We start from the raw sequence: 9,754 nt of genomic DNA, 5'->3' as shown, positions 1-9,754 counted from the left end.
ATATATATTTATACTTGTTATGGCTTCTAGCGGGACAGATCCTTTTAACATTAGATAGTGGCCTTCTTTGTCTCTTTTTATGTTTGTCAGCTTAAGTCTATTTTGTCTGATATAAGAATAGCTATGCCTGCTTGTTTTTGGTCTCCATTTGCATGGTATATCTTTTTCTGTCTCTTCAGTTTTAGTCTGTGTGTGTCTCTGTAGATGAGGTGGGTCTCTTGAAGACAGCGTATACTTGGGTCTAGCTTTTTAATCCAATCTGTCAGCCTGTGTCTTTTGACTGGGAAATTTAGTCCATTCATATTTAGGGTAGTTATTGACAAGTGTTGCTTAGTTCCTGTTATTTAATTGATTCTTGTTTAGATGGTTTAAATGTCTTTTTATCATTATTTCCCTTTTATTTCTCTTCTTCAATGTTAGTTGGAGATTTAAGGTGGGATGATTTAACTTCTTTTTCTTTCTTGCTGGTATTTTTGTTTTAATGGTGGGTCTTGCTCTTTCTTGTGTACTTGTGATAGTGGTCACCATTATTCATATTCCAGATAAATGATTCCCTTGAGAATTTCTTGCTGGGCTGGTTGTGTGGTAGTGAACTCCCACAAGTTTTGTTTGTCTGGGAAAAACACTATTTTCCCCTCATTTCTGAAGGAGAGCCTTGCTGGGTAAAGAATTCATGGCTGGCAATTTTTTTCTTTTATCATTTTGAATATATCATTCCACTTTCTTCTGGCCTGTAGGGTTTCAGTTGAGAAGTCTGCTGTTAGTCTGATGGTGGTACCCCTATTAGTGACCTGACACTTTTCTCTCGCTGCTCGTAGAATTCTTTCTTTGTCTTTGAGCTTTGCAAATTTCACTATAATGTGTCTTAGGGAGGATCTTGTTGGATTGAATCTGTTTGGGGACCGTTGAGCTTCCTGGATCTGAAGATCTGTATCTTGCGCTACCCTTGGGAAGTTTTCTCTTACTATTTCCTTGAATAGATTTTCAATAGCTTTGCCTTTCTGCTCTCCTGGAATACCAACAATTCGGATTTTAGAGTGCATAAGGTTGTCTCCTATCTCTCTTAGATTTTCCTCGTTATTTTATTTTTTTGTCTGCCTGACTTATTTCAAAAAGACCATCTTCAAACTCTGAAATTCTTTCTTCTGCTTGCTCTAGCATGCTGCTCAAGCTCTCAGTTGTATTTTTTATTTCATTGAGTGAATCTTTCATTTCTAGAAGTTCTGCTGCACTATTTTTTAAAGGTATTAATATCTTTGTAAATTTCCTCCCTCATATTCTGGATATTTTTTCTTGTTTCATTGTATTCTCTATTTGAGTCTTCCTTTGTTTCTTCAAGTTTTCTTAAGCTCATAGCTTGGAATTCTTTTCATACATTTCAAGGATTCCCTGTTCCATGGAGTCTGACACTGGTGCATTATTGTATTCTTTTTGTGGTATCATTTCTTCTTGTTTATTTATACTTCTAGTATTTTCTCATTTATGTTTGGTCATTTAGTAGAGGGTTTCCTTCTTCTATTAAACGGAAGTTGGCTGTGGAATGGCCCTTGATGTGGTGGTGAATTGTCTTTGCTTGACAGTAGTTGTGGTGGTAGTTATGGGTTATGTTAAACCACCTTGGGTCCTGTTCCAGAATCTGTGGTCGTAGAATAAGCCCCCAGCAGGCTCACTTTGGCATGTCTGGCAATAGGGGCTGGTGCTCCCCTCTGGGTCCAAGAAGGGTGGAGGGTTCACCAGCCTTGTGTGCGTTTGCTGGGCTCACCTCTTGGCCTGTGATGGTCTTAATGTTATACAATAATGAGTTTTGAACAGGTGGCCACAAAGATGGTTTATTTTATTCCATTATAGTAATTGCCAACAAAGTAATTTTTCTCTGGTAACCACAAAACTACCTGGAAATATCACTTTATGTTGTTTACCAAATCTTTGCAAATTTAATGACTAGCTTAGATGAATGTAAGCTGAAAATGTTCAGCATGAATTCACTTTTTAAAAAAAAATGAATTCAGTTTTAGTATCTTAGGTATTCTTAAGAAACCAAAACTTCCAACACTGATCTAAATATTAGGGTCAGTGAAATTTTTATAGCAGTAAGATGAAAATAATTTTCAATCCTTGAAGGAAATAATGTATTTTTAAAAAATATTCCCCAAAGTTGGTATCCCTGATGTTTCTCCAAAAGTTTCAAATTACATTTGTTTCTTAAAGCATATATTCACAAAAAGTGACAAATTTTAATTTTGTTGCTAAATCATCATGTTTCCTGTTAATGTCAGAAATCACTAAGAATACAGCAGCATTGTGCTTCCAGCTGCATCCTGCACTGCATTTAATAGTGAAGGAATAGTAAACACATCGTGGCCATTTAAGTGTCAGATGCTTACCATATTTACTCTTCTGTGACTTGTGCTTTTCATAGATGCTTTTATGGAACTAATCTTGGTGGGAAAGGTGGCTATCTTCCTGTATGTGCCAGCTGATCTATTCCTGTTGCCATCAACAGCCACTCTATCAACCAGCTCCCTCTCATGTTGTCACCTGAAATTCTCATAATCATTTAATGTTGTAGATAATCAGCAGGGTGGAAAGATTACTACACATCTATTCATAAAATAATACTACTCTAAAAAGTAAGTATTGTGATAAGGATGAGAAAAGACATTTTAGCAAACTGCTTCTTCTTCAAATAACATATTAGGCATGTGCAAAATAGCCATTGGATTTGTGTGAATGGCTTCTTCTATCATTCCACTCCTCTTTTTTACATACATTCGTTCTAAGCCCACAGACTTTGTAATAATTAAAAAGAAATATTTTTCCACTATCAATAATGGTTATGCACGTATTTTGAGGCTTACAGCATTTAGAATAGTCTAAGGTGAAAGTCAGAATAAAGAGGATGAGCTTCATCTGCATTATCTGTCTCCTAATAGTGCTCAGGGGCTCACCTTCAGCCCCAGCAGCCTTTGGTTGTGAGTTTTCATAGTGAGTGCTGAGATGTGCATTCAGATTTATACATTTTTAATGTATCAGATTGGACCCAATTCTTCTTTGTACTCTGACCAAACTATAGATCACCTTTCTGAACTTTTGTCTCTTCTATTTCTCCCAGGTTAACGCAATATTATTGCAAAGCTCATAATTATTTTATGAGAGTTGCCATATTCATCAAATAAAAATAAAGGTCACAAAATTAACTTAAAATAACAAAAAAATACGTTTTGGGGTGCACATGTATAATGTTGACAACTATCAGATAGATTCTGGGAGTTGAGATAAATTTCAAAAATAAATTTAAAGAGTAATTATAGTTTAGTTGTCAACCCTAATCCATATTTACCATTGGCTTTCTTGTCCAGCTTTAGCACTGATTACCTCCAGAGCCTTGTTAGCAAAAGACATCATTTGATGATCTAGAATATTGTCTTTTTCAGTATGTGATAGTCATTACAGGGTGAGGGGCATGAATTACATGTGGTGAGCTGAATATCTCTTGGGGTGAAAGAACAAAATATTAAAACTTTTATGTTATCTAATTATTATGTCTCTTTTTGTGTATAGCTTATAATGTATGAAGTATAGTAATACAATTATATAAATATATAGTTAACAAATAATTACATGTACATTACATTTTTTAAATTACACATACATTATTAATACATGCCCAAATATTTTTTTACTGGAATTAGGCTATAATTTTTTAAATGTGTAGATCATTAGGCCATTAAGTCAATATTATCCTGGTGCTTCTCCTGGTTTCAGCAGAACCCCACTGTGCTGAGGGTGCAGATATATGTTGATGAGAACTATCCACTTTGTAGTTCTGGCAGTTAAGATGAGTATGTGTGTGTGTGTCTGTGTGTCTGTGTGTGTCTGTGTGTATCTGTGTGTATGTGTTTACTAGATTAAGTTTTTTGGGAAAGAGTAACAACCATTTAATCATCTACACAATTCCCTTTATGAACTCATATATATCAGGTAGTTTCAGAGCAATTTTCTAGCTTAGCTATTAATTTCTGAGTATGAGTGAGGTATACTAGTTGTCGACATATCTGCATCAGTATACAATGGAATGGTATGGTGATAAGTGACACTGAAAATATAATTGGAGGTGTCTGGTATTGGAGACACCCTGATATCTCCAAGGCATGGGGGGAGATTCCTGAATTAAGTGGAATCTCATGGAAATGATCACCATTTGGTGCAACTTCATTGCTGTCATAAAGTGATTTTAAGTAGTGTTTGACATCCACCACCACCATGCTATGGGACCCAGACCAGGTGAGTCCCTGCACACCCCCAGAGGCCTGACATGCTGACCCCCCAGTCCCCAAGGGAGGCAGTAGCACCAAACCATCAGGGCAGCTGTTGTGTTGCAGGACCCAGTCCAGGCAGGTCCCCGCCCCTGAGAGGCTGACCCTCTGACCCCCAGGCCCCAAGGAAGCAGTGCTGAATCAGCAGCCCCTGCGGGATACAGGCCAGACACCAGGGTGGAACAAGTGGACCATGAAACCCTCTACCACAATGACTAAACACCAATGGAGAGACACCAGAAATATAAAAAACCAAGAAAGTAGGACACCACCAAAGGAATATAATAACTCTCAAGTTCTAGATCCTATAGAACAGGAAGTCCTTGAAATGACTGACATGGAATTTTCAGCAACAATTCTAAGGAAACTAAATGAGATACAAGAAGACTCAGTTAGACAACACAATGAAATGTGAAAAAGTATACAGGACCTGAAAGAAAAAATGTACAAAGAAATCAATGCCCTGAAAAAGAATGTGGCAGAGCTTATGGAGCTGAAAAATTCATTCAATGAAATGAAAAGACACAACAGAGAGTCTAACCAGCAGGCTAGAACAAGCAGAAGAGAGAATTTCTGAACTTGAAGATGGCCTGTTCAAAATAACAGTCAGACAAAAGAAAAAAGAAAAAAATTTTAAAAGTTGAAGAAAATCTAGGAGAGATAACAGATACTTCAGCACTCAAATATCTGAATCATGGGTATTCCAGAAGGGGAGGAAAAAGGAAATGGTGGTGAAAACATATTCATCAGATTCAGGAGGCTCAAAGATCCCCAAACATATTCAACCCAAAAATGTTCTGTCCAAGACATGTTATAGTCAAATTGGCAAAACTAAAAGACAAAGACATAATCTTAAAAGCTCCAAGACAAAAGCATCAACTCACCTATAATGGAGCCCCTATCAGAGTAACAACAGACTTTTCATCAGAAACCCTAAAAGCCAGAGAGAACAGGATGATACATTCAAAATACTAAAAGACAAAAATTGACAGCCAAGAATACTTTACCCAACAAGTTTTTTCTTCCAAAATGAAAGACAAATAGTATATTTCTCAGAGAAACAAAAACTGCAGGAGTTCACTACCACATGACCAGCCTTACAAGAAATTCTCAAGGGGGCTACTGGATCTGGTACCTGAAAAACAACCATCACCGCCATGACTACTCAAGAAAGAACAAATGCTACCAGCAAAATAAAAATGCTAATAATAAAGAGAAAAAAAGTATATCTAGAATCCCAAGAAACCAGCAAAAACACAGAAGACAAACAGTAAATCAGAAAGAAAGGAATAAAAGATATTTAAAACATCCAAACAAAAATCAGTAAAATGCTAGGAGTAAATTAACACCTTTCAATAATAACTCCTAATGTGAAAGGATTAAATTCCCCAGTCAAAAGACACAGACTGACTGATAGGATTAAAAAGATGGATTCAACAATATGCTGCCTTCAAGAGACTCACCTCACATGTAGAGACACACATGGACTAAGAGTGAAAGGATAGAAAAAGATATACCATGCAAATAGAAATGAAAAATGAGCTGGAGTAGCTATTCTTATATCAGATAAGATAGACCTTAAATCAAAGACCATAAAAAGAGATAAAGAAGGCCAGTGTGAAGGTTAATTCTAGGTGTCAACTTGGTTAGATGAAGGAATTCTGAGACCTGGTAAAGCAATCTTTTTAGGTGCATCCAGGAGGTTTTTCCAGCAGAGATTAGTATGAGAGTCTGATTGGATTGGGTGGGAAAGACCCACCCTCAATGTCGGTGGGAACCATCCAATCTGCTGGGGGTTTGGAAAGAAAAAAGGACAGAGGAAAGAGGTGAAGTTTTCTCTCTCAATCTGCTGGAGCTGGGATACACTCTTCACTCCTGTCCATGGACATCAGAGCTCGAGATTCTTCTGCTTATGGGTTCCAGAATGTACACCAAGGACACCATCAGCTTCCCTGGTTTCGAGGCCTTTCGACTTGGACTGAGCCATGCTACTGGCATCCAGTTTATAGACAGCCTATTGTGGAACTTTTCTTCATAGTCATGTGAGCTAATTTCCCTAATAAATCCCTCTCATGTAATTATAACATATCCTATTGACTCTATCTCTCTAGAGAACCCTGACTAATACAACCACTATATAATGATAAAAGGATCTACCTGACAAGAAGACTTTACAATCATAAATATATATGCACCCAGCATTGGAGCAGCCATATTTATAAAGCAAACACTATTAGACCTAAAGAAAGAGATAGACACTAATACCATAATAGCAGGGGACCTGAACACTCCACTCTCAACATTGGACAGATCACCTAGGCAAAGAATCAACAGAGAAACACAAGGTTCAAACAACACTTTAGACCAATTAGACTTGGTAAATATCTACAGAACATTTCATCTAACAATCTCAGAATATTCATTCTTCTTATCAGCACATGGAACATTCACCAGGATAGACCACATGTTAAGTCACAAATCAAGTCTCAACAAATTCAAAAAAATTGGAATTATTCCAGGTATTTTTTTCTGATCACACTGGATTAAAATTAGAAAATCAACAACAAATGAAACTCTGGAAACTATACAAACATATAGAAATTAAACAACATTCTACTTAATGACATATGGGTCCAAGAAGAAATCAGGCAGGAAATCAAAAAGTTTATTGAAACAAATGAAAAAAAATGACACCTCATACCAACACTTGTGGGATACTACAAAAGCAGTATGAAGGGGGAAATTTATTGCATTAAATACTTACTTCAGAAGAGTGGAAAGATGGCAAGTAAACAACCTAACCCTTCACCTTAAACAACTAGAAAAACAAGAACAATCCAAACCCAAGGTTAGTAGATGGAAAGAAATAATGAAGATAAGAGCAGAACTAAACGAAATAGAAAACCAAAAAATGATACAAAAGGTCAATGAAACAAAAAGTTGGTATTTTGAAAAGATAAATAAAATTGACAAACCACTAGCAAGGCTAACCAAAAAAAAAGAAGAGAGAAGAAACAAATAAAACAAATAGAAATGAAAACGGTGATATTACAAATGATACCTCATAAATAGGAGGAACCATTAGAGACTATACACCAACAAATTTGAAAATCTGGAGGAAATGGATAAATTTCTGGACACACATGTACTACCAAGACTAAGCCAAGAAGACAAAGAAAACCTTAACAGATGAGTAAATTGAAGCTGTTATCATGAGTCTCCCAACAAAGAAAAGCCCAGGACTGGATGGCTTCACTGCAGAATTCTACCAAACCTTCAAAGAAAAATTATTACCAATTCTCTACAAACTATTCCAAATAATTGAAACAGTGACTATTCTCCCAAATTCATTCTATGAGGCACACATCATCCTGATGCCAAAACCAGACAAAGATACAACAAAGAAAGAAATCTACAGGCCAACATCCTTGATGAATATAGATCAAAAATTCTCAATAAAATACTAGCTAGTAGAATAAAGCAACACATACCTAAAACTATACACCACGATCAAGTGGGATTCATCCCAGGGATGCAAGGTTGGTTCAACATATGCAAATCAATAAATATGATACAACACATCAATAAAGTCAAAGACAAAAACCATATGATCATCTCTATAGATGCTGAAAAAGCATTTGACAAAATTCACCATTTCTTCATGATAAAGACTCTCTATAAATTGGGTATAGAAGGAAAAGTATTTCAACACAATTAAAGCAATATATGACAAACCCACTGCCAATATCATCCTGAATGGGGAAGAGTTGAAAGCTTTTCCCTTAAGAGCAGGAACAAGAAAAGGATGCCCACTCTTGCCACTCCTATTCAACATAGTGTTGGAAGTACTAATCAGAACAATCAGGGAAGGGAAAGAAATAAAGAAAAATCCAGATTGGAAAAGATGAAGCTAAATTGTGCCTGTTTGCAGATATGATCCTATATATAGAACAGCCTAAAGACTCTAATAAAAACTCTTAGAGTTGATAAACAATTTCAGCAAAGTTGCAGGATACAATGTCAATGTGCAAAAATCAGTAGCATTTTTATAATCCAATAATGAACTAGCAGAATAAGAAATCAAGAAAGCTAGCCCATTTACAGTAGTGACCAAGAAAATACCTAGGAAAAAATTTGACAAAGGATTTGAAAAATGTCTGTGATGAGGACTACAAGCCACTGTTGAGAGAAATTAAAGAGGACACAAGAAGAGGGAAAGATATCCCATGCTCTTGGTTGGAAAGAATTAACATTGTGAAAACATTCATAGTACCCAAAGTAATCTACAGACACAATGAAATCCCTACCAAAATTTCAATGACATTCCTCTCAGAAATGGAAAAAAAATTCTAACATTCATATGGAATAACAAAAGACCATGAATAGCCAAAGCAATCCTGAGCAAAAAATAAAGCCAGAGACATAACACTACCTGACCTTAAACTGTACTACAAAGCTATAGTAACCAAAGCAGTATGGTACTGGCATAAAAGAGACACATGGACCAATGGAACAGAATAGAGAATCAAGAGATCAATCCATACACCTACAGCCATCTGATCTTTGACAAAGGCAACAAGTCTACACACTGGAGAAGAGACTGCCTCTTCAACAAATAGTGCTGGGATATTCATAAATAGGATGATGAAACTAGACCCATACCTGTCACCATATACCAAAACTCAACTCAAAATGGATTAAAGAATTAAGTATACATCATGAAACAATGAAATCCCTCAAAGAAAATATAGGGGAAACACTCCAGGAAGTAGGAATTGGTACAGACTTCATGTATACAACCCCAAAAGCACAGGCAACCAAAGGAAAAATAAACAAATGGGATTATATCAAACTAAATAGCTTCTGCACAGCAAAAGAAACAATTAACAGAGTGAAAAGATGACCAACAGAGTGGGAGAAAATATTTGCAAAATATACATCTGACAAAGGATTAATATCCAGAATATATACAAGGAACTCAAACAACTTAACAGTAAAAAACTAGTAACCCAGTTAAGAAATGGGCAAAGGAGCTGAATAGGCATTTCTCAAAGGAGGATATATGAATGGCCAATAGACACATGAAAAAATGCTCAACATCACTCTAGCATTAGGGAAATGCAAATCAAAACCACACTGAGATACCATCTCACCCCAGTTACGATGGCTAATATTCAAAAGACTGTGAACGATAGATGCTGGCGAGGTTGCAGAGCAAAAGGAACTCTCATATATTGTTGGTGGGACTGCAAAATGGTGCAGCCTCTATGGAAAATGGTATGGAGGTTCCTCAAACAATTGCAGATAGATCTATCATATGACCCAGCTATCCCACTGCTGGGAATATACCCAGAGGAATGGAAATCATCATATCATAGGGATATCTGTACTCCCATGTTTATTGCAGCACTGTTTACAATAGCCAAGAATTGGAACCA

The sequence above is a fragment of the Galeopterus variegatus genome, unplaced genomic scaffold (genome assembly GCF_000696425.1).
Source record: "Galeopterus variegatus unplaced genomic scaffold, G_variegatus-3.0.2 Scaffold10799, whole genome shotgun sequence".
Taxonomy (NCBI): Eukaryota; Metazoa; Chordata; class Mammalia; order Dermoptera; family Cynocephalidae; genus Galeopterus; species Galeopterus variegatus.
Note: the sequence above shows the minus strand (reverse complement) of the source record.